This window comes from Lygodium microphyllum, chromosome 3 (genome assembly GCF_053477565.2).
Source record: "Lygodium microphyllum isolate KBCC chromosome 3, Lygodium_microphyllum_v1.1.10, whole genome shotgun sequence".
Taxonomy (NCBI): Eukaryota; Viridiplantae; Streptophyta; class Polypodiopsida; order Schizaeales; family Lygodiaceae; genus Lygodium; species Lygodium microphyllum.
The window spans coordinates 18,455,619-18,482,046 of NC_141137.1; positions in this window are offsets into that span (position 1 = coordinate 18,455,619).

Sequence of the window (26,428 nt, forward strand, 5' to 3'; positions counted from 1 at the left end):
ATGTGGGCTTCCTCAGCAGTAGGCTTCTGTATTAATAGGAATTTGATCAACCTAAGATAATTGCAGGTGGTTAGGAAGGCAGGATCTGAGCAGGAGGAGAAGTTCGCAAGGAAACGGTTGATGGATGGAAGGATATCCTCTACTCTAAAAACTAAGCATTCCTCAGGAGTTCGGGCATTTACATTATATATTCTAGGAAAATCAAAATCCCCATGAATATATATTCTGGTAGAGGGGGACTGGGCATTTTTTGTTGTTCTTCATTGGCCTCCTGCTCCAAATCCGAGCCCTCCTCGGTATCTTGTTCGGCCACAGCTGGGGTCATTTGTGGTGGTGGTGTGGGCTGCTCCTGTTCTTCGAACCCCGGTTCCTTGAGCTCAACGGTGGAGAGGCCGGCACTGCGCAGGTAGTGGAATTGCTACTCCTTGGTGAGTCCTGTGTCGGTGGGGAGCTCCCATTTTCCTGAAGGCCATACCTTAGCGCCCGGGTAATCAATTCTAGTTTCCTTCTCACCCTCTCCATTGAATCATCACCTGTGCTTGGTTGACATGTAGCACGGTGTTGAGGAAGGCTTGCCTGTGTGCGTGGATACATACATCTGCTGCTTCAGCTCTGGATTCGGCAAGCACTCTCTCGCACTCTGCCACTACTAAGCGCTTTGTTAATTGCGTGATTCTTTCAAAGTTGTTTGCTTCCCAAGTGTTGGCCCTTTCATCCATCTTTCTTCTTTCTTATTCCAGTGCACTTGCTAGTGTAGTTACCACCTGTTGATGTTCGTTCATTAAGGCCCATAGCTGGTGCCACTCCTTGGACTTCGGAGCCATCTGTTCTTTGCCGATTTCTTTCTCTTGAGTTGCAATACTGAATTTGTATTCTGTCTCAGCGATTAGTTCTGATCTTTCCTGCGTTAGCTGCTTTTGGCTCTGGATCTCTGCAAGGTGCAGTCTTCGTTGCATGAAGGCCATGGCCATGAGGGCCTCTGTGTCTTTCTTGGCAACTTCCAACACACCTTGCAGTCGTTGTGCCTCCTGTTGTTGTTCTTGTGCTTCTATTGCAAGGGTTGCCGGTTGACCAGTCTCGTGCTAGGAACTCTATCTCTCTCTCTAGCCTATTTTGTTCCTCGAGCTCATACTAAAGCTTTTCCATGGTATCCCCCTACCACTCGCTCGGATCACCTTCTTGAGTTGCCAATGGTCCATACCCCTCCAGTCTGGTCATTCTCTGTTCTAGGTCAGCATATTGCTGCACTAGCAACCTTAAGCTCTGCTGCTCGACCACCACGTTTTGTTCTACGTCCTCTAGCCTCTGTCTCAGGTGGTTTTCATTGTCCTGGGTCTCTTTCTTTTTTGCCTCCAGCTGATCTTGTAACGCCTTGACCTCCCTTTTCCGATTAGCCTCTTGATTTAAAACTTCTAGCCTCAGGGCTACCGAGGTTTCCCTTACCTTTTCCAGCTCCAGCAGGGCCACCTTCTTTTCCTCCTTTGTCGTATCCAACTGCGCTAGGAGCTCGGCCACGTAGGCATCATAGTCTGCACCAGCTGACATGGGGATAGGAGCTGTGGTGGTTGATGCTTCGAGTTTTTGCCGTTTCGGGTCTTTCCTGGACTCAGCATCAGCAGTGGCATGTCTTTTTGCTCCAGGTTTTGGGACAATCTCCACCACCTTACTGACAAGCATCTACATCATGCTCATCAACTGGGCCGTATCCAGAGAGGGCGTGGGTTGTGGGGCATTTGGGATGACTGTTGGTGCCGGCACAAAGGAGGGAGGCAGGGGGTGTAACACCGACTTTCCTTGCCTGCCGATTATCGGGGCTGCCCTTGCACTGCCACTTGCTTCGGCCTCATGGTGAGGACCATAGGGGTTGATTTCTCCTCTTCCATGAGTTTCTTCAACAGACCTGCAAGTGGCCTCAGCCAATTCAGCCAATTCCTTCATGCTTAGCTCGTGGGCTTCCTCTTCCGCCCTTCTTTGCCGTTCCTCTTCTGCCTTTTTTGACTCCTCTTTAACTCTTTCGAGTTCTTCCTCCTCCTCCTTCTGCAGTTGTTCTTCCAACGTGCCTGACTCTTTTCGAGCCCTCTTCACCTCGGCCAGCTCCTCTTTGCTCAGTCTCTTCCCCTTCTTTTGGCTCTTTCCATCCTTCACTTGCTTCTAAGGCTCGGCCGTTTTTGTGGGTGGTACTTCAGGCTCTCCTTCATCGCTAGCCGTCCTTTCACTCGAGCCTTCCTCCTCACAACGTGGTGAGCCTTGGTGCTCTCTGCTCTCCCTCCACGCTGGCATCCTTGATGGCCTTGTCAATGATTGCTGTAAGGATACCTCCGTAACTGATCATAGAGGCTTTGATGGCAGGTTTCTTTCTCGTCGATCATGTGGTGGAGGCCGGAGATTCCCCACCGGCTAGGACTGCAGCTGGAGCTAGAAGGGCCAGCTGAACTCTTTATAGACTTCTAGACAAAGCCGTTCTAGTCCACCTCCTCCGGGACTCCTGCCGTAATGCTTTCTAGCAGTGGCACGCTGATTCGATTCATGAGTGCATTGTATCTGTGGCTGGAGAAGAGAGAATGGATCATCTTAGCCTGCATCCTCGTCGCCGTGTCTGGAATGTCAGCTAGACTAATTCCATCGACCGTGTGCACATCTTCTTTTCTGACTCCCAACATGGCATACACATCTCTTTTTGGGCGTCTCTCTTTTTTGGGCACGAGTCCCAGGGCTCTTTCGACAATGACTGTGTTAAGGGGCACCTGTACATGTCTTTCTTGATTACCTGCCCTTACCGTGACTGTGCCATAGCTTTGTCCTTCATCGAAATTTCTTAAGAAATCTGCGCACATGCTATAGTCTACAGCCTGCCCGACTTTCTCTATGTACTTTTGGAGGCTGCATTTATCCACCAGCTCTCTTATGGACGGCTCCTCAGAGATGGCCTCATCCAGGTTCATGGTATGCTTGAATGTGAATTGGCTGAATCCCCGCGTCTTGATGATGATTCCATATTTCGTCATCTCTGCTTCCGTAAATGGAAGTCTAACCTGTCCTGCCATGGTAGGTGCCTGTCATTACCCAAGTCAATGTTAGAGTTACGATTTGATTCATTCCTAGCATATCCCAAGAAAAAATGTGTGTGACAGTTTTTCGGGCAGATTTAAGGGGATGAAACTTTTTAGAAACAATTAACTACCAACATCTCCTTCCTCTTTGCTTTCTTTTCTATTTGAATTTAGTTGAGCACTGCTAGCCTTTACACTTCTTGTTACATCACTTGGTTAGTCCCTTGGTTGTCACTTGCTCTTCCCCCCTCTTTCCGAAGTGGTATGGGGGGGGGGGGGGGGGAAGGCTCGCATGGGCTGCGTGGGGTGAGTTACTTGGCCATAAGCCAGGTATAAAGGTTAGGGTTGTCCGAGTCTCTAGTTTGCTTCCTGGCTCCCTCCTTTATCCGTCTGCACCTTAAGTGGACTGGCAAGTCCCCTTTGGTGCGTCTGACCTTAGAGGGTTGGGGTATTTTGGGATCCCTCTCTGTACTAACTTCAGACTCTGAGTTAAATTCACATCCCTCGCTTGAGGAAGGGGTTTCGCGTGGGGGTCATAGTTCAGTAGGTGAATCCGTCTTCAGTATTGGGACTACCAGCGATTGCGTCACACCTGCCTGCTCATAATCCATGGCTCCCACTTGCTCCAGAGCCAGGTCCTATCGCATTCCATCCACATGACTCATTTTCCATTCCTACCTACCCTTTCCCTTTTTGGCCTAGAGTCTACCTCGATCTGTTCAATTTCTCTCCCTTTAGTGTCATAATCTATCGTGTTAAACTCTTCTTCTCTCTCGTCTATCTCAGAGCAATAGTGCTCGTACCCCTCATCACCAGAATCTTGCCCCTTCGACTACTCGTCATCCCCCAGGTTTTCCTCTCTGATCTCCTCTTCGTCGATGATTAAAGCCCAGTTGTATAATAGGTTAAGATCGTGAACTTTGGTCCATTCACATTCAGGCTGAGCCAAGAGATCACTTAGGGGTTTTAGATTAGCCACCTTGTTGCCTTTCAGTTTAGTGGTCAGGTACTCTACGATTTCCTGAAGCTCGAGCTTGTTAGTGGGGGTGTGGAAGGAGACCGATCTTCTTGGGTCCCATGAGCTTCCCGCCATCATGCAGAGTGGCACAGTGGGCTCCTTTGCTGGCATGCTTGGTGATTTAGCAGCTTGCTTATACAGCTCTTTCTCATCTGAGAATGGCAGGTCAATGGTTGCCAAGACATGCATCCAATCCCTCTCGTCCTCAGGGCAGGGGATGCACTTGGTCAGTGTCCCATAGGGCTTGCGTGCCTAGGCATCACCTTTCAGCATGGTCGAGATAGCATCAAGGTCAACTAGGGTAGCCTTCCATGTGTCCATCTCAACCCTTACCGCTTTTGTCCTATTCCCCAAGAATATGAGGATGTTTCCCCAGTCTTCAACCACTCGCGCATTCCTCATCTAGGACCAACCTAGCAGTATGTTGTAGTCCACACCCTTCATGACAATGAAGTTCATGGAAAACTGCACTCCTGTGACCTTCACTGGCCAGTTTTTTAAGACCCCAAATGGTCTAACCTTCATTCAGTTGGCCAATGTAACATTAAACCTAGTTGCTTCCACAGGTGGGTTTCCCTAGGCCTGTAGAACTACGTGGCTCAAGGCACTGACCTTGGCTCCGATGTCTACAATTCCTTTCTGTGTTGTGTCCCCCAAGGCTAAAACAGGTAGGATTGCATGCATCTCTGTGCCTTCCCAAAAAGCGTTGATATGCAATGACCTTGGAGTTGAGTGCAACGTTAGGCTTGGAATTTGCGTGACTGCGTCCTGCTCGTGCAAGTCAGTGGCAGTATGCTCCCCCTTTCCCTCCACCCAGTGCCTCAATTCTTGCCACAATGGAGGGTGCTATCGAAGCAAGTCTCACAAGCTCACGGTCACCGGGGTGGTTGCTAAGGTGGTGAGGAGGTTGCTGGGTAGTTGGCTTCCTCCTTGGTCACCATTCTTTGGCCACATGTCTTGGTTAGCTTGTTGACAAGCTTCTCCTTGGTCTTGCCTTTGTGGCATCTCTCGTGGTGTGGGCGCATTCTCTGATTGAGGTCGCGATGGCGAAGCGGGTGCGCTTGCACTAGAAAGGTCCTCCATCGGATCCACCAATATGGGTTCTACATCTTTAAGGTGTTCTTGGGCATCCTTGACCCACTCCTTAACCTTGGCTATAGCCTCAAGTTGCCGTCTGGGATGAGGGTATTCCCCTACCTTGGCACTACCTAGTTCCGCCATCTTGGGGGCTGAGGTCTCTGCCTCGGCATCTATGACCCCCTTTCCTGCCACTAGGTTGTAGCTTCCTCAGTCTTAAGGGTGATCCTTGCATCTGTTCTCTTTCTCCTTCTCCTCTGGCTTTTCTTTCCCAGTGAGGCTGCATCCAGGTTACTTAGCCCAGGCAGTGAGATGCCTGTTTGTCTTGTTTGCGCTTGTGTCATGACATGCAGTGGGATGGGTGTGTCCTTCCTGCCAAAGGTCTCCACCCCAAATATCCCCAAGGGCACGGAGCGCACATTGGCCGAAGTGGTTGATGGTTTCCGCCTAGGGCAGTCAGGAAATAGGTGTGTGATCCCACATTCTGCGCATCGAAGGTTAGCCTTGTCATGGTTTACATGTTCCCTTTTTGGGCAGCATGATGAGATATGGCCTGGATGACCGCAAGTCCAACATGAGATTGGGTCCTGGCTTGGTCCTCCAAAGCCTCTGCCTCTTCCTCTGCCTAGCTCCATCACCGGCACCGATCGATAATCCATCAGGACTGGATTGCCTTCCTCGTCATAGGAGATGTATGGGTTTACGTAGCTCTCTTCTTCACTAGGTTCCTCCACATAGTGAATAGGAGCGTCACTCGGTGGTTGGGTTACGTAGGGTCCTGGTGGTCTGGGTATGCCTGTTGGGTTCATCTCTAGCCTAGGGATGGCTGGTCTCGCGTCGTTTGGTGCTAGAAGTGCCAACTAGGCTCCCCTGCCAAGGAAGTTAGATGGCATGTTGCTTAGGTAAGGAGGGTTGTATTGCTGCGAATATGGAAATCTCCTGGGCAATCTGCAGTGCAACACGTCATGACCGAATCTACCACAATTCGAACACGGCCTAGATCTAGGATCTTGACACTCGGCTGGGAGGTGGTTTCCACCATAGTGTATACACTGCATGTGAGTTCGTATAGGCTTTCTTATTTATTATTGCAAACGTGCAAGCTCCATCCTCACCTCAGCTAGGTCCTGGCCTTGGTCAACTCCCTTTCCCTTATCCCGTGTGCTAGAGCTCTCTCTCTCTCTCTTGACATTGTTGACCACTCTAAAGCCCTCTGGCCTGTACCTCCTGACTGATGTTCCTCATGCTTCGCTCCCTAAGCTGGTCATCCACCCTTAGTGCTTCATCAAAAACCCTAGCTAGCACATCTCTGTGTAGGGTGGAGTTACTAGCCAAGGCCTTATAGAGTTCCTCACTACGGATTCCATTTATAAACACTATAGACACAGCCTTCTCGTTAGGTCGCTCATTGGTTGGGATCCTCTTAAAGAGACTACATACATGTGTGATGTAATCTCTCACGTCCTCCTTTTCCCTCTGACTAACATTCATCAACCGGACGATGAGGTTGTCAGAGTATCTTACATCAAAGAACCTCTTGATAAAGTGGTCTTTAAGATGGGCAAAGTTCCCGTGCTTGGCTGCATCTAGACTAGTGTACCAAACCCTCCCCTTATCACCTAAGCACAGCCCAAAAGCTTGGGAGCATTGTATAGGGTCTGTGATGCCGTTTGCTTCACAAACTTGTTCGAGAACTGCTCCACAAAGCTATATGGGTCGTTGCTAGGTTCATACTCGTCTAGTTGTTTTGCCACTACAGGGATCCTAGATTGCCCCTTTTCCCCTTGTGTGATCCCTAATCCCGAAAGTAAGGATGTGGCTAAGGCTGATGCACCTTGCTCAGCGGACATGTTGTCCATGAGCCGCCTGGCTACAAGTTCACTTAATGATAAGTCAGCCTCCACTGCCTGCTCTCTCTCCACATTTGGTCCTGCTTTTGCTGCTCCAGCTAGGGCTAGCATGGGCCTCGTACATATCCATGTCTTGTTGGAGTTTCCTAGCCTTTTGCTCGTGGTTATAGGCGATCATGCTCTCTAGCGCCCTTCTGATCGCCTTTCTTTCCTCTTCTAGGGTTGCTACCACTTCCTCTACTGGCCTACCTGAACTACCGTCCTGGCCAGCAAGTCATACTTGTTGACTAACTCCTGCACCATGACTGAAAGTCCAGTCTTGTCCGCCTTGAGATCCTGGCATTGCTCCCACTTCTAGCTCCACAAGGTCATCGATCAACTTGAGTAACTCTGGCAGCGTCCGATTCTCTATGTTGTTGCCTTCCGGAACTTCGTGTCCTCTTAGGGCCCTATTGATGGGGTTCTCTAGTAGCCAACTGTGCTTTGGGATCCTCTCCTAGTAGTGGGTTCCTTGATGTTATTATATTTCTTGTTGAGCTCCTTGTTACTGGAAACCGTCGTTAATCTTATCCACAACTTGTGCTTCGTGCTTTCTAGTGCTCAGTGTGGAAGCAGGATTTTCCTTTCCTTGTCGTGCACCCTAGGTGATGAAATCAAAAGGTGAGGTGAGGATGCACTAAATGCCTGATGCAGACTCCACCCTACTACTTATATTTGTAGCCTGATGTGGCTCTAGGCGCAGATCCTGGCCAATCTAAAGTCCTACAGAAAGACCCTGCTACATTCCCTATTCTACTTTAGGGTTGCTTAGTTGGTTGGATGGTCGCTGAACATCATGTCCAATTTCAATTTAGGTCGGCCCGGTGTCTAGCTATTTGGGGTGAATCTTCGGTCACCCTGTCTGGTCTCTAGCTTCCAAAACTGGATTCCCTGGGGGATCAGAGACATGACCAAGGTACCGAGGACTGTGGCCCAGGTAAAAAACCTTCTATTCAAACTCTGGTGAACTGGTCTGATTCTGGGAATCGGACGGAATGGTCCGATTTAGGAATCGGATGGGCGGGTCCAATCTTACTCAGGTTCGACTTTCTCTAGTCGAACAGGGGTGGTCCGACCCCTGCAATGGGTCGAGTGATTCAATTCTGGGACTAGGACAAGTGGCCTGACTTTGATGGGCTGGTCTGATTATAAGAATCGGATCGGACCAATGGTCTGATTTTCAACTGGTTTTGTAGATTTGACAAAAAAGACTCAAGTTGATCCTCATGGGAATGGCCAGAACTTCCATTGTAGGGTTGACTCAAGTGAGCCTAGTTAGCAAACTCCAAGAGTTTTCATCAAAATCCCAAACGGCGCTTTCTAGGACATCTCTTGATGGTCTACTAAGAATGTACCACCAAGGAAAGCTCAAGCGGGTACGTTATAGTGTGAGTCATTCTCTAGATGCCTATGCTCTGGTGAATATCTGAGAGTAGTGAAAGTGATCTCTAAGTAGACATATGAGTCCACAACCTTCACTTGTTCAACTCCTAGGGTGAAGACTAATCTCCTTCTTATTGGGGTCGATGTGTGGAAGATCAGGATCTTGGTTTTACCAAGATTAATTGTCAATCCACATTGTGTACAAAAGTCATGAAGAGCATGGAGATGTTGTTGTAGACCCTCTTGTGATTCATAGACCAAAACAATATCATCAGCATAAAGCATAATAGAGACCAATATACATGCTAACTCCACTCCATTCCCTCCTCCTCGTGTGATCTAATGTTTTATCTTGTCAATATAGAGATTGAAGAGTGTAGCGACAAAGGACATCCTTACTTTATTGCAATGATGCTAAAGATCACCTCTAAAGGTCCTCCTTGGCATCTCACTCAACCCACCACTCTTTCATATAGTGCATAGATACCCAGACCATCTTTGATGGGATCTTTAGTGTATGCAACCTCTATAGTAGTTTGTCTCATGGAATCGTATCAAAGGCTTTATAGAAATCCACAAATCAATAATAAAGTCTCTTCTTTCTCATATTTTCTTGCTCAATCATGCTCTTTAGTACTCTTGCTAGATTAGTGTTTTTATACATTGTCATTTTCTATTGTCAATCTAGATTATATACATAAAGAATTGTAGTCCAAATATACTATTCACATTCCGGTTGATTAGTGTTAGTAGTTTGAGTTACCATCCCTTATAGAATTGCTGATGGAAATGAGCTTGCTTTGTGCTAGGTTCAAAGAGAATGGGAAATGAAGGGAAGTATAATATCCCTTCTGCCCGTGGTTCTAAAGTGATGTGAGTTAGGTTTTCTGATCTCTAATGGTCCATAAAAAATGTGATTTCTATTTCTTCTTAGGAAAGCTCTCGGCCTACTGAATCCACCCAGCTATAGGTCTGGATTCGTTGGGGTCCATCCTCCCGCTTCCCTCGAGAGAGTATTTTTAATTACCTAATTACCTACCGCTTTATGTTTAACATATAAAACATCTTCTTTGAATTATCTCCTGATACAAATTAATTACACACCTTAAATTCATGACACCAAAATAGAATAAAGCAATCCCTTCTCAGTAGGTTCCTTTAGGAAAAATAGCTTTTTTTACAATGATTTATGTTCTAACTAGAATGAAGTCAACTCGAAGATATTATTCTTTCCAAGTTAAGTTCCTCAACTAGTATTGGAACTTCCAGGACATTGTTTGGAAATCAAAGGGTAGTTGGAAATTCATAAGAGCCTAAGGAGTTTATGAACAGAGCCCCTTGGTATCCTCACCTCCTTTTGCTGACTAGAGTTCCTTATGACAAGACCTTTCGTATCATAATTGGTCTATACTCACTAATGCAAAACAAAAAAGAAAACCCCTTGGAGTAGGTTTTATTCCCGTTGTGGCCTTGGGGCTAAGGCCATCAAGAACACTACCTTAGTCCACGTATGGCTTGTAAGATTTTCTAATTTACGCACCACCCTTCAGCATGGTGGAGATGGCATCCAGGTTGACTGATGTGGTCTTCCATGTATCAATCTCTACTTTTACTGCCTCCATTCAATTGCCTAAGAAGATTAGACCGTTATCCCAGTCTTCTATGACCCATGAATTGCACATCTAGGGCCGGCCTAATAGAATGTCACAGTCCACTCCCTTCACCATGACTATAAATTCAACATAGAATTGGATCCCTTGATCTTCAGTGGACAATTATTTAATACTCCAAATGGCCACACATTCATTCCATTGGCTAGGGATACATTGAACCTAGCATTCTCAATAGGTGAGTTGCACCAATCCTAGAGTACTACGTGGCTCAGCACACTAACTCTTGCTCCCGTATCCACAATTCCCTTTCTCGTGGTGTCTCCTAGAGCTAGGACCAGTAAGACTGCATGCATTTTGGTGCCTTTCCAAAGAGCATTGACGTTCAAGGACTTGGGCACTAAGTGCAACGTCAAACTAGATATCTGAATTACTGTATCATGATCATGTAGATCAGCTATCCCTTGCTCCATTGGTCCTTCAACCCACTGGTTTAGTTCTTGCCATAGTGTCTGATGTTGCCTAAGCAAATCTCCTAGTGCTTAGAGTCATTGGGGTGGTCCCTAGCGTGGTGAGGAGATCATTAACTACTTGCCTCTCTCCTAACTCTGTGTTTCTTGGCCAATGGCCCCAATTGGTTTGTTGGCCTGTAGCGTGTAGGCTTTGTTTAAGTGGCATTGCTTGTGGCATGATTGCGTCCCTCGACTTTTGTCGTGGAGGCGAGCTTGGTGTACTTACGCTTGAGAGATCATTGATCTCATCCTCCAATATGGGCTCAGTATCCTTCAAGTGCTCTTGGGCTTCTTTTACCCACTCCTTGACCTTTTCAATGGCCTTGAGTTGGCACTTTGGGTTGGGGTACTCCTTGACCTTTGCACATCCCTTAGTAGCCATCTTTGGAGTTGATGTTTTTGCTTCTGCTTTCGTCACCTTTTTTTCGACACGTAGCATTGTGACACTCGGTTTTTAGCATGACCTTAGCATCAACTTTCTTTCTCCTTCGCCTACTATGGCTCTTATTTCCAATTAAGGCTGCATCTAAGTTGCTAGGTCCAGGCAGTGATATGCCGCTCTGCTTTGTCTGTGCGTGGGTCATGATATGCAACGGGATGGGTGTGTCCTCTCCATTAAATGTCTCAACTCCAAGCATCCCCAATGGTATAGATGGCTCATTTGCCGCACTAGAGGAGGGTGGCCTTCGTCTAGGAGATTCAGCAAATAGGTGAGTGATTCCACACTTTGGGCATCTAAAATCGGCCTTTTTCTGATTATCCTGCTCTCATTCAGGGCAATGTGAGGAGATATATCATGGGTGACTAAAATTCCAATAACAAATTGGTTCTTGGGTCTGTCTCCTAGGCCTCTACCTCTATCCCTTCCTAACGCCATCACCGATACAGCTCGGTAATCCATAAGGATTGCATTTCCCTCTTTGTCATACGGCACATAGGGGTCCAGGATGTAAGGCTCTTCGTCATTCAGCTCCTCCACATAGTGGACTGGAGCATCACTCGGTGGGGATGGGTTACGTAGGGTCTAGGTGGTCTAGGTATGCATGTGGGGTTTATCTCCATCCTAGGAATGGCTAGTTTGATGTCATTAGGTGCCAGAAGAGCCAATGGGACTCTCCTTCAGAAAAAGTTTTACAGCCGATTCACTAGGTAAGGCTATTCGTATGGTTGCAAGTATAGGAGTCTCCTTAGTAGCTTGCAATGCAGGGTATCATGTCCAAACCTACTGCAATTGGTGCAAGGTCCAGACCTCAGGTCCTGACACTCGGCTGATAGGTGGTGTAGAGGTGAACACAAGCTCTACTGCCAAGACCCATGCACCACTTATTGTTCAAGTGTTCCAAGCCGAGCACTAATGGCTACCTCTCACATAGCCGACGTGCTATCCATCTCTACGAGTGTAGTGAGCTTACCTCCATATCCAATCAAGTTACCTTCTCTCCCGCACACTCTGGTAGCTCCATGATCCAAGTGCAAGCTTCAAGCAAGCTCCATTGTCTCAAGCAAGAGAAGAGAAGAGAAGAGAAGAGAAGAGAGGAGAGGAGAGGAGAGGAGAGGAGAGGAGAGGAGAAGATGGAGAGCTTCTCCACCAAGGTCCCTCACCCTCACACACTCACACACTCACACTCTCACACTCCCTCTCTCAAGCACAAGCTCAAGCAAGCATGAACAAGAAGAAGAAGAAGAAGAAGGAAAGAGCTACTTTTGGCCACACACAAAAATGAGCTTCTCATTCACTTTTCAACTTTATATACAAAGCCCTAGATCCCATTTGGGCGGTCATCTCCTTCTTACATGGCCGGTCCCAAACCCTTTTCCATTGTCCTCCTATATTCTTAGCTTCTTTCCTATTGCCCATATACCTTTACGATTTGTATGGGTGAGAGCCTGGGTAGTTCTTAAAATAAATCATGGTGCGCCTTGTGCTCTTTTACAAAAGTGTTGACTTTTGCTTTTTTTTGTGCACCTTTCTCCTTGATTTAGGACTTTTCTGCTCTTCTTGTGTTTCCATATTTTTCTTGGTGCGCCTTCGTAATTCGTTTCACTTTTGCCTTGGCCTTGTCCTATGCTTAGAGTTTTTTGATTTTCCACCTTGTTCGTCTAAGGGTTACCCTCCTCTTAGACAAGTGCCAGTCCCATGGCACTTGTAGGTGGTGAGAGGGATGGTAGTGCTGGGTGGCTAGGGGCACCTTGAGGTTATGGACATATCGTGTTGAGGGTGTGTTGGAGGGATTTCTAGAACTGGAAGCTCTTGAAATTGGAATAAGCCATGGTATTGGAGGGATTTATGAACATGGTGGAGGGATTTATGGAACTGAAAGGCCCTCACATTGGGTATCATCCCTAGTGTTGGAGGGATGTTGAGGGGGTAGTCCATCTTTGAAATTCAAAATGGTGTTAGATGGATCCACACTTGGAGGATGGCATGTGGACAGATCCTTCTTTGAAATTTAAGATGGTGTCAGATGGATTTGTCATTTAACTCTCCGTTGTTGAGTTCGCATGCGCTGTTCCAAATGAGCTTCTTCATTCACTTTCTGATTGGGACTGTCGCGTCCACCCCTTGCTTGAGTGTGCTTTTTCGGATGGCATGGGGTGTGGGATGGGGAGTGCATTGCATGGATGATGGAGTCTCTAAAGCTGGTGGTGGGGCCTTTGCTTGTACGTGGAAAGAAAAGAAGGTGCGCTACCTGGGGTGTGTTTGCCTGACCATGGAGTGTGTGGTGCCGATGCTTGTGAAACTGGGAGATGGATCTACCTTGGGCAAGCCCTTGGTGGCATCCCACACTTGAGGACCCAATTGGTGTAGATGGAGGGTGTGGTGCGTGTAGCTTAGGGTGACAGGTCTAACCATAGGCGAGTGGTATCTCCCTAGGTGTGTCCTACCCTTGTTGTGCCCTAAGCATGTGTTGTGGGGGGTGGAGCTAGGTATGAAAACACTAGGTGTAGTGATTTGTGGCGTGCAAAGTGCTTTTTTGTATTTTTTTCTCTCTTTTTTTTTGATACCTGACAGACTCTACCGTGATCTTCCTTAGATGAGTCGCAAGGTGGTCTTAGGGATTTAGTTAAGAAGGCGCAGCTCTGTAGGTATTCCTTGATGTTAGCCCTCGCATTGAGAGGTGTGGTTGATAAAAAAGAGTGGTTGCACCTCATAAAGTGGCTATCATTCATATCTTCAAGGATCCTCATGCAAAACAAGGGAAGCAAGGTTGCCCTCATCATGAGCCTAGCCATAGCATAGCTATCTATTCCTAGGTTAATGTAAAAAAAGAGTGGGGGGAGGTGGGCTTTCTTAACTAATGGTTTTTTTAAAAGCAAAAACCTAATGATCCTAAGGTAATTACAAGTGGTTATGAAGGCTAGGTGTAGGAAGGAAGAAAAATCCTCGAGGAGGCAGTTAATAGAAGGGCACAAGTCCCCATACTTTAAAGGTCATGCATTCCTCGAGAGTTGCTACATTGACATTATAGATCTTCGGAAAGTTATACCTACCATGCACCCCCCTATCGTAATCCACTCTGTGTTTGCGAGGATAGGGCATGTAGGCGAGATCATTCCATTCTTCCTCTAGCGTACCGCATAAGGCCATCCATGCATCAAAATTGGTGTCCCAAATCCTCCTCCGCCACTTTGGCTATGCCTCGTAGCCTTGGACGATTTTGGGAACCTAATAGACCATGTCCTGCCAATAGTTTATTGGCCGATTGTTTCGCTAGAGTATTGCCTAAACGAATGATTCCTTCCACTACTTCTAGGGGTAAGACTCGGTTTAAGGCCCATGGGTAGAGGAAGGAGAACTTGAAGGGTTGGGATTGGAGCTCTTATTGTTGCCAAATTGTCAATTCCTGTGGCCAATTAATGGGGTGATGATCCTCGCATGGTGGCATGGGCTCGTCAAGAAGCTGTTGTGGCCGTGCCTGCGCCCTCTGCTAGGCTTATTCCACAAGTTCCTATCTTCTTCTTCTTGCAGCAATAACACGCTCGGGAACCTAGGTACCCTCCGACTCTTCTGGGGGTAGATTAAGTAAGGGTCGACTAGCCTCTCTGATTTGCAGTTCTTCTTCTCGAATGCTTGCTCGAGGTCAAGCCCTTCCTTGGTGTCTTGTTCCATGGATAGTTGGATTGGGGGTGGGTGGGACTACTCTTGTTCCTCAAATCCAAGTTCCCTGAGCTCATCGGTGGAGAGGCCGGCTTGTCACAAGTAGCTATGTTGCTGCTCCTTGGTTATGCATGTGCTGGTTGGAAGTGTGCGCTCTTGTAGGCCATATCTTAAAGCTTTAGTTGTCAGTTCTAGCTTTCTCCTCATTCTCTCCATCGAGTCCTCACCTTCAACTTGTGTGACATGAAGCACAATGCTAAAAAAGGCTTGCCTCTACGTGTTGGAGCATGCTTTAGCGGCCTCAGCTCTAGACTTTTTGAGCACCCTCTCACATTCTGATATTACCATGTGCTCTGTCAGTCCGCGCACTCTTTCAAGGTTACATTCCTCCTGTTGCTGTGCCTTTTCTTCCATGTTTTCCTTATCCCTCTCCATCTCCTGAGACAAACATCATTACCACCTGTTGCTGCTACCTTCAGATTTTCATCATCTGGGTCTTCTCTTTATCCCGGTGGTTTAGCTGCTCCTTGACTATCCTCCTATCTTGCTCAGCCCAGAGTACTGTTGGTAGGCTTTTGCGATCCTAACTGATAGATCTTCAGTGGTTTGTGTGCAACTTTCAAGCTCTCCCCGATGCAGCTTCCTTTTGGTCATGGCCATGGCCATTAGTGCCTCTCCACCTCCTCTTGGGCACTCTTCAGGTCGTCTTGTAGGCTTCCTGTGGCTTTGTCAATGGCCTCATCACCCCTCATTTCTGACATGGCTTCTATTTCTCTCTCCAGCCTTCCTTGCTCTTTCATTGTCGACCGCAACTAGAATACCAAGGTATCCTCCTATTTTTGGCATCGTTATTTTGGTGCCTAGTCTCCTTCTTGCAGGCTTTCATGTAGTTCTACATGCATAGCCTCCACCCCTTCCATTCGCTGGTGGAGCTCAGCATGTTGCTGGATGAGGCCACTTGTGGTCCGTTGCTTTGCCACCAAGTCTTGGGCTTCATCCTCTAGTCTTTGCCTTAGGCAATCTTCTTTTTCTTAAGCCTTTTTTTCTTGGGCACTAAGTTGCTCTTTCAAGCTCCAAATTTCTTTCTGATACTTAGAGGCTTGATGTGTCATCTCTAGTTGTAGGGCCGTGGAAACCTCTCTTCGACCACTAGCTCCACAGTAGTGGCCTTCTTCTCTTCCTTGGCCCTCTCTCGTTGGACTAGGAGTTCATCCACATAGGCATCATAGTCCGCAGCCGAGGGCATCCTTGGCAATGGTGTGATGGATGCTCATAGCTTTTGCTGCTTGGGGCCCTGCCTGGACTCAATGTCTGCCGTAGACAACCTTTTTGGCTCCTGCCCATGGTGCCATTTTTCATACTTTTGAGACCAAGAACTGCATCATGGACATGAGCTAAGTGGTGTCCATGGCATATGCTGGCTTCTATGTGGTGGAGGTGATGGTGGCGGTTTGAGATGTGAGGGTTGAAGGGAGGGGGTGCAATGGGGCCTTGCCCTTCCCCGCGACGACTGGGGCCACTTCAGTGTAGCTGCTTGGTTTGCCTTTGTGCCGTGGGCTCAAGGTGGCCATTCCCCTGGAACCGTACGTACCTATGCATAGCCTCCGCCATGTCTTCATCTTCCTTTCCTTTAGCTCTTTTGCCTCTCTCTTGGCTCTTCTCTTTCTCTCATCTTCGGCCCTCTTGGACTCTTTTTAGGCCTTCGTCAACTCGGCCCATTCCTCCCTTGTCATCGTTTCTTGTCTCCTTTTGTAGCTTTGATGGGGTTCCCTTTTCCTGTGCCTTTGGCTCTCCTTGGCCGGACTGCGTCTCCTGCTCTTTCTTATCACTTATAGTCCTTTCACTTGACTGCACCTGTTCATGGTACCTCAATTCGGGGATCTTACTGGAGAAGAGAGTATGGACCATCTTTGCATGCATCTTAATCTCAGGATTTGGAATATCTGCTAAACTTATCCCATCCACTATGCATACGACAGCCTTGTTCATCCCTAGCATGTTGTACATGTCCCTCTTTGGGCGTCGCTCGATCCTGCTAGTTAAGCCTAGGGCCTTCTCCACCACCTTAGGGTTCAATTCCACCTCTACTTGGTGGGCTTCTTTCCCTTTCGTGATTGTCACCATGCCACAATTCCTTTCCATATTGAAGCTCCTCAGAAACTCTATGCATTTTTCATAGTTGACCACTTGCCCAACCTTTTCTACATACTTCTGTAGGCTACGTTGGTCCACAAGTCATTTTATGGGTGGCTCTTCCATGATGACGTCCTCTAGGTTCAGATCGTGCTTGAATGTGAACTAGATGTAGCCCCTCTTTTCTACCATCAAGCCATACTTAGCTTGCTCTTCTTCTGTGAAAGGAAGCTTGCTGCCTTTATCTTACCCTGCCATTTTAGGTTCTTGTCATATATCATGGTTCACCATTAGTATTCCTAAGACATTTTATTGTTGGAAAATAAACAGGAATTGATCATGCTTTTATAGCAAGAAGAACATGCTTTAAGCAACAAAAATAATTTCCCCTTGAGCAGTTCTATTCATTTCCAAGATCTTATGGCAACTTTCCCTCATTTCATCTTTCTTCACCTTTACCACCTCTCCCTCTGGGAATGAGAAGAATCCTTCTTAGGATTGGACATGGGAGAGTCAAGATAGTTGAGCATCGTAGGGTGCTATTTACTTGGGCATCAACCAATTATAGAAATTAGGGTTGTATTCTGATTGGGCATGACAATCAAGATTACGAGGGCTAATGCATACTTGGGTAATGCAAGTCAAGACATCGGTTAGAAAGTCACCCGAGTTGATATGACTAGCCACATGTAGATCTTCTTCCGTAAGGATACGATCAATGTAAGGATGGGCCAAGACCTGGTCATCTAGGTGTTTGGATTGATTGGTGGCCAAGATCCTAAACGAGGTTGATGCTACATAAGTCAGGTCATACTCAGTTGTTTTGATGGTGCGTCGCTGCTCAACATTAGTCATTATTTGGCAACCCCGTTTCTCCCATTGGAGATGTAGGTTACCCCATTTTTGTAGGAACGAGGAGTTAGAGTTAGCGAGGTGAGTAAGTTCCTCAATCTCCACACTTGACGTAGGCCTTTGGGGCTTGTGGTAGGATGTTATTAATCGTATGATGAACGCATGATCTTTTGAGATTTCACCATTATTGATCAACTCCTTTAAGACTTTGGGGGATGTTACGGTTATAAACTCGTATTCTTCCCAAGTGTAGGATAAGGAACAAACCTTGGTGGCAAGGGGTTCATCAAGCAAGCTGAGGTCAAGTCTTTTGTAGTTCCAAGAGCTTGATGCAAGTTACCAAGTCATCTCTTGTATTCTCAGCAAGGTCCTTGGTGATTGATAGAAATGAACGTCACTCATAGGAAGGCCTAAGGCCTATTGGTGGTTGAGGTGGAAGGGAGCTAGACACTAATGGTTCAAGGGGGGGACGATGTGACAATCATGCATCTATAGGTAGTTCCTTAGCCTGATTGGTGGGATCAGTGTTACTTTGGGGTACTGAGGGTGGCACCAGGGGCATGGATGTTGCTTTTCCTGCCTCATATGTAGCCATTGGAGTGCCAAGCTCTCCAGCCTTAGACGATTCTAGGGTGTCACATGTCTGTGTGGTTCGATAGTTTGGTTGGGGTTTTTTAACCATAGCCATCGTGGGTTCTGTAGTCTTGGCTACTTGGGTTTTCTAGGTGTTCATTGCATTAGCACGAGTGTGGCTTCTTGGAGAGGGGGGGCAAGTGATGGGTGTGGTTGGACCATGCTTCTAGCATGTTTCTTCTTGGGCACCCATATCCAGGTGTTGACTTCGTAGTATCCTTGAGCTTGCAACAGATCTTTGGGGATCCACAGTTTCTTGACTCTACCCCTATGTCGATAGCATCAGGTCAGTTGTTTAGGGTTTCAATTATGGTTGTGAGTTGTGTGGGGATGTGTTTGCTGGCTATGGGGAGGTCATTTTTTGTGCTTCGGCACCCATTTAAGTGCGGGCTCTGGGACTTTTGGGATGGACCTAGTTGGATGCAGTTTTGTAGTCTGGGTGGGTTGTGGTGGCTCACAACCCTCCTCCCTAGGATTGGTCCTAGGTAGTTCTATCGGCAGCATGGCGGGCTTGGGTGGAGCCTCGCTGCCCTTGCTCAAAGCTATCATGATTCAAATGTTGCCAATGGCCATGTGAATATGCTGCAGATCATAATCTATTATGCACTCCTCTTATTTCTTAAAGGTGCATCCCAATAACAATTCTTGACCTGCACCCTTTGTATTTGGTAATACGTAGAAGATGATGGATAGGCTCTCAAACTCAATAGAGACTACGATCTTGCATTTCCCTAGCATATGACCTGCCCCCAAATGGGATAATTTTAGAATTGGTGGGCTGTAACTGTGGCTGACCAATGAGGGTCCAATGTGTGTGAGTCAGGACGTTACAGTCAGCTCCCTTGTCAATCGAGACATCAAAAGTATGCGTGCGCTGAGCAATGGCCATGATGCATAGGTATGCCGATGCTACTACCTCTTCATCCTTGTCCTCTAGTTTGGTAATGGTGGCTACATGGACATTGACAGGCACTTCCAGCATGGGGGGACTCATGCAATTCTAGCTTGTTGCTAGGAACATGGGGAGGGATAGGTCTAGGTCGGCTGCTTGAGCTCCTGGCCATCATATCGAGTGGCACTACGGGCTCCCTCCTTGTGACACTTACGGTTTTTGTAGCCTATTTGTACGTCTCCTCCTCATCATCTGAGAATGGGAGATCAATGGTTGCTAGTACATGCATCCAATCTCGCTCTTCGTCAGGACAAGGGATGTATTTGGTCAGGGGTCCATGAGACTTCCTTGTTGGTGTGTCACCCCTGAGCATGGCAGAGATGACATCCAGGTCAATAAGGGTTGTCTTTCGAGTGTCCATCTCAAACTTTACTACTTTCCTTTGGTTTCCTAGGAACATTAGACCATTGTCCCAATCTTCAATGACTCGAGCATTCCTCATCCAAGGTCGTCCTAGCAGAATGTTGTAGTAGTCCACTCCCTCATGACAATGAAGTTCACATAGAACTCGACATCCGCGATCTTCACTGGTCAATTTTTAAAGACTCCAAATGGCCTTACTTTCATTATGTTAGCTAGAGTGACATTGAACCTAGTGGTTTTGGCGGGTGGGTTTCCCCAAGCCTGAAGCATAGTATGGCTCAACACACTCACTCCCACCCCGGTATCTACGATTCCTTTCCATGTGATGTCTCCTAGGGCTAGGATAGGCAAGACTGCATGTGTTTTAGTGCCTTCCCAAAAGGCATTAACATGTAGTGACTTCGACGTTGAGTGCAGTGTCAAGCTGGGCATCTATGTGACTGCATCATGATCCTGCAAGTCAGTGGCCGGGTAGCATGATCCATCGGTTCTTTCACCCAGTGTTTCAATTCCTGCCATAGCGTGGGGTGCTATTTGAGGAGGTCTCCTAAACTCAGGGTCACTAGGGTGGTCACTAATGTCGCGAGGAGATTGCCGGCTGCTTGCCTCTCTCTTAGGTTTGTGCTCATTGGCCACAGGTCTTGACTGACTGATTGGCCCATGGCGTCTAAACTTGGCTTAGGTAGCGCCGCCTATGGCATGGGTACATCTCTCAACCTTGGTTGTGCAGGTGAGACTAGCATGCTTACACTAGAGAGGTCCTTGATCTCGTCCACTAAGATAGGTTCAGCATCCTTGAGGTGCTTCTGGGCTTCTTTTACTACCCACTCCTTGACTTTAGCTATTGCCTTGAGTTGGTGCCTAGGATGGGGACACTCCCCTACCTTGGCACTCCCTTTCTCTGCCATCTTTGGAGTGATAGTTTCTGCCTCTGCATCCGTGCCGTCTTGCTGGTCACTAGCATTGTTGCACCCTCAATCTTAAGAGTGACATTTGCGTTAGTCTTTTTCCACCTTCTCCGTCAGATCTTTTTTCCTATTGAGGCTGCATCTACATTGCTAGATCTTGGCATTGATATTCCTGCTTGCTTTGTCTATGCTTTGGTCATGGCATGCAATAGGATGGGTGTGTCCTCGCTGTTGAATGTCTCAACTCCAAACAGCCCCAAGGGAATTGAGGGCATGTTTATCGGGTTAGGGGATGGCTTCCATCTAGGGCAATCAGCAATGAGGTGACTGATGCCACACTTGACACATCTAAGGTCAGTTTTTTCCTTATTCAGTTGTTCTCTCTCTGGACAATGTGAAGATATGTGGCCCGGGTGACCGCAAGTCCAACACAAGTTTTGATCTTGGGTCAGCCCTATGAATCCCCTTCCCCTACCTCTACCTTATGCCATCACTAGTACCGGTCGATAGTTCATCAGAACTAGGTTGCCCTCTTTGTCATACGAGATGTAAGGGGTTACGTAGGACTCGTCTTCGTTAGGCTCCTCCACGTAATGGACTAGAGCATCACTCAGTGGGATGGGTCACATAGGGTCCTAGTGGCCAGAGCATGCCTGTCGGGTTGATCTCTATCTTAGGGATGACCGGCTTTACATCATTTGATGCTGGAAGCACCAGCTGGGCTCCTCTTCCAAGGAAATTTGGTGGCATGCTCCCCAGGTACAGTGGGTTGTACTGCTAGACATAGGGGAATCTCCTAAGCAACCTATAGTGCATGGCATTGTGGCCGAATCTACCACAATTTGCACAAGGTCTAGACCTAGGATCTTGGCACTCAACCGGGCAGTGGTTGCTGCCACAATGCATGCATTGGACATGTGGTTGCATTGGTTTCCTCACCAATTCCTACAGTCATGCTAACTTCATCCTTACCTCCACTAGCTCTTGGCCTTGGTTTTCACTCTTCCCCCTGTCCTGCGTGCTAGGAGTTGATTCCTTACTAGAGGAGGTGATCCCCTCTAAGGTCCTCTGACTGGAGTTATCACAATTTGCATTTTGAGAGCTCCTCTCTCTCAGCTAGTCATCCACCCTAATTGCTTCATCGAAGACCCTTGCCAGCACGTCTCATTGCAGGCTAGAGTTACCTGCCAAAGCCTTGTACAACTCCTCACTTCAAATTCTGTTCATGAACATGGTGGAGACTGCTCTTTCATTTCGTTGCTCATTCATGGGGATTCTCTTGAAGAGGCTGTGCACATGAGTGACGTATTCTCTTATGTCCTCCTTGTCCCTTTGACTGACATTCATCAGTCGGGACTGTGAGGCTATTAGAGTATCCCGCTTCCGAGAATCTCTTAATGAAGAGATCTTTTAGTCAAGCAAAGTTTGCCTGCTCTGCCATGTCTAAGCTGGTGTACCATGTCCTACCCTTATCGCCTAAGCAGAGTCCAAAAGCTTGGGAGTGTTGTGCAAGGTCCATGAAACTATTGGCCTCACAAACTTGCTCAAATTGCTCAACAAAACTGTACGGGTCATTACTAGGCTAGTACTTTTCCAGTTGCTTAGCTCTCTACCCCCCAAGTAATTCCTAGACCTGAGAGTAGCGAGGTCTCCAATGCTATCACACTCTGTTTAGCAGTCGTGTTGTCGAAGAGGTGCTTGGTCACAAGCTCGCTCAGCATGAGGTCTGCCTCTAGTGCTTTCTCTTTCTCTATGGTTGGTCATGCCTTGTTGTTGCCAACTAAGGCTAGCACGTGTCGAGCCTTGTGTACTTCTATGTCTTATTGCAACTTCCTAGTTCTCTGCTCGCGATTATAGGCAGCTATGCCTTGCAATGATCTCCTAACCGCTTTCCTCTCTTCCTCCAAGCTTGCCACCATCTCCTCTACTAGCCTACCATGGACCACTGTCCCAATTAGCATGTCGTATTCATTAACCATGTCTTGGATTGCGACTAGGACTTCACCCAGATCCTAGTTCTGCCTGGTCTGTGTTTGCTCCTGACATCATTCCTTCTTCCTGCTCCCTAAGGTTGTCAATTAGTCCTAGCAGCTCCCGGTAGTGCTTTGCCCTCAACCTTGCTGTCCTTTTGGTCCCACTGCCATTTTTGAAGGTCCTATTGATGGGGCTCCAAAGCATCCGACTATGTTATGGGGTCTCCTATTGGTGTGTTCCTTGAGTTATTAAATCTGACTGCATTCCTTGTTATTGAAAGCAATCCTCAACTTATGTACACTCAGTGCTAAGTGTTCCGTTGTGCACGGTGCAAAATCACACTTTCTGTCCCTTCTAGTGCACTTTTGTGGAAGAAATTACTGTTTTGGGTGCATCGATGAAATGATCATGCAATTCTAGCTATTCCCCCCTCATGTCTATGATCTACCACGGCTCTATACATGGTCTCTGGTTGCTCCTGAGGGTAGTATGGGAACTATGCTGCTCCCTCTATGCTCTATCAAGGTTGGGTCATAGTGAAGAGGTCAATCCTTGGGCTACAAACCTAGTTGGTCATGCAACAAGGCTCCTAAAGTCTACCTCTAAGTGGTATAGTCATGGTTTCCTCTAGTTCTTGGCTTTGGCGAGCCAGGGTAGGTTTCTTGAGGTGTTCGGGAATGTGTCCCAATAGGTCATGCCCTGGGGGCCTGGTCCTACTCGTAGTTCTTCTATCTTCTGCCCAATTGGTCCGATACCCAGAATCAGACAATGGGTGGTCCCACTCTTAGAGTGAGACGGTCCAACTGGTTTGGTCTAACCTTGAAAGATGGTCTGCCTATTCATGTGGTCCGATTGCAGCTTTTGGTCCAATTGGGTTATGTGGTCCGACCGATGGGCAGTCCGGTTGGGGATGGTTGTCTGATTGGACGATTGGTCTAATCGAACCAAAGGGCTTGATCTAATTATCAAAGACTGTCCAACCAGATGGGTGGTCCGATTGTACCCGGGGCAGCAGTCTGACTCGTGGAGTCGGATAGTCCAATTCTCCAAGTCGATGGATGATCTGACTGTCTAACTCTAGGAGCTAGACCAGGACACAGTGGTCCCCCGACTGCGAACCCAACGGTGAAATGCAATTAGTATTGACTGATTTCTCCTAACACTCGTCACAGTCCCTTGTCATACCTTCCATATCATATCAATGGCATATAAAGAAGATCCTTACATACCTGAATCGGTTGAAAACACCAGAATCAAAGTGCATGATCTCCTCTGTGATCAGCAACTCTCTCTCTCTCTCTAATGCAAAATGAGGTCTTCCTTGCCACTCTTGGCCTCTTATTGCCTTGCCCAGGTTTGCATTCACCTTAATCTTACTCCTCTTACCAATATTTAACCCAAGGTTTCATTTTTTTTGCCCTTCTTTTTTCTGTTTTAACCTATTATACAACAGCAAAACCCTATTGTGTGCTCACACTGTTTTAATTATATCCCACCTAATGCAATAAAAAAATCACCAGATAGTATTCATGCTTGTTTAGCCTACTCATCCACACATCCAAACCCAAAAATACTTGTTTTCGATGATTAATACGCCTAAATATCCTATCTACCTCAAGCTCTGGTTCAAGGATGAAACCCTTACTTCGATGCTCGATTTAAAGTACGCAAGCGCTCAAGCTTGAATCCATTGGCCCCGACAATGGAACCAAAATGTAGAGGCGAGTGCAAGCTCTATCGCCAAGACCCAAGGATCGCTTATTGTTCAAGCATTCCAAGCCAAGCACTAATGGCTACCTCTCACATAGTCGATGCACTATCCATCTCTACGAGTGTAGTGAGCTTACCTCTATGCCCGATCGAGTTGCCTTTTCTCTCTCTCACTCCGGTAGCTCCACAATCCAAGTGCAAGCTTCAAGCAAGCTCCATCCTCAAGCTTCATTGTTGCAAGCAAGAGAAGAGAAGAGAAGAGAAGAGGAGAAGATATAGAGCTTCTCCACCATGGTCCCTCACCCTCACACACTCACACTCCCTCTCTCAAGCACAAGCTCAAGCAAGAAAGCAAGAAGAAGAAGAAGAAGAAGAGAGCTACTTTTGGCCATACACAAGAATGAGCTTCTCATTCACTTTTCAACTTTATATACAAAGCCCTAAATCCCATTTGGTCGGTCATCCCCTTTTTATGTGGCCAGTCATAGCCCATGCCCTTTTCCATTGTCCTTTGATCTTCCTAGCTTCCTTTCTACCACCCATCTACCTTTACAATTTGCACGGGTAAGAGCCCGGTCGGGTGAGAGCCCGCCGGCACTTCTTAAAATAAATCATGGTGTGCCTTGCACTCTTTTACAAAAGTGTTGACTTGCATTTTTCTTGTGCACCTTTCTCCTTGATTTAGGACTTTTCTGTGCTTCTTGTGTTTCCATATTTTCCTTGGTGTGCCTTCATCTTCCGTTTCACTTTTTCCTTGGCCTTGTCCTCTACTTAGAGTTTCTTGATTTTCCACCTTGTTCATATGAGGGTTAATAGGTGGTTTCCACCACAATACACGCATTGGATGTGAGGATGTGTTGGTCATCTCATCATCTCATGTAATTTGGCTAGCTCCATCTTCATCTCCGTTAGCTCCTCACTTGCATCCATGCCCCTCCCTTTATCTTGAGTACTTGGGCCTAATTTTTTGCTTGATGTTGAAACTCTCTCAGAGTTTCTAGCGTTAGTCTCCTCTCAAGTCAAGCTCTTGGAGCTTCTCTCTTTGAGCCAGTCGTCCACTCTAATCGCCTTGTCAAAGACCCTAGCTAGTGCATCTCGCTACAAGCTTGAATTTCCTACCAAGGCCTTATAGAGTTCTTCACTTCATATCCCATTAATGAAGATTGTGGAGACTGCTCTTTCGGTGGGTTGCTCACCAGTTAGGATTATGATGTCCTCGTCTTTCTGCTTGACATTCATCAGCCGCACTAGAAGGTTATCGGAGTACCCTCAAAGAATCTCTTAATGAACAGACTATTGAGATTGTTGAAGTTGGTTCGCTCAGCATTATCCGGACTCGTGTACCAGGTCATCCTACCATTATCTCCTAAAACATAGATTGAAAGCTTGCAAGCACAAAGTAAGATCGCTAAGGCCATTGGCTTCGTTGACTTGCTCAAATTGTTCTACGAAGCTATATGGGTCATCATTTGGCTGGTACTTGTCTAATTACTTAGCCACGATAGGGATTCTTAATTGGCTCTTAGAGCCCTAGTTGACTCTTAAACATGCAATCAATGAGGTTGCCATTGCAGCGGCGCTCTGCTTTGATGATGAGTTGTCTAGCAGTGGCTTTGTAAGAAGCTCGCTCAACGTGAGGTTACCTTCTAGCGCTCTTTCCCTCTCTACATTAGGTCATGTCCTATTTTTGCTTACTAGGGCTAGCATTCGTGGAATCTCATGTATTTCTATGTTCTATTGCAAGCTTTTGGCTTACTATTCGTGATTGTAGGCCACTATGCTCAGCAAAGCTTTCCTCGCTAGTCTCCATCCGGGTTTGTAGATTGTAATTGGCGACTAGCTGCTAGATTTCCATCGGGAAACCGCCTAGGTCAAGCTCTTTGCCACATCCATGGTTAGTGATTGGCTCTGCCATGTTTGTGGTCTTGTGCTCCACTAGGTTATCGATGAGATTGATCAAGTTGGCAGATCCACTCCTCCAATGGTGTCTGTCCTTGCTTGTCGTACACTTGGGGTTCTTAATCACCCAACTACGTTTTAGGGTCTTCTCCTACTAGTGGGTTCCTTCTGATGGTTACGTGTGAGTGAGTTTCTTATTATTTACAAATAGTTCTCAACTTAGATTCACTCGGTGTGTGTGTGTGTGTGTGTGTGTGTGTGTGTGTGTGTGTATGTGTGTGTGTGTGTGTGTGTGTGTGTGCTCTCTTCCATGCACTGTGCGAAATCAGGCTTTCAACTTTTCTTAAGTGAACTTCAAGTGTTGGA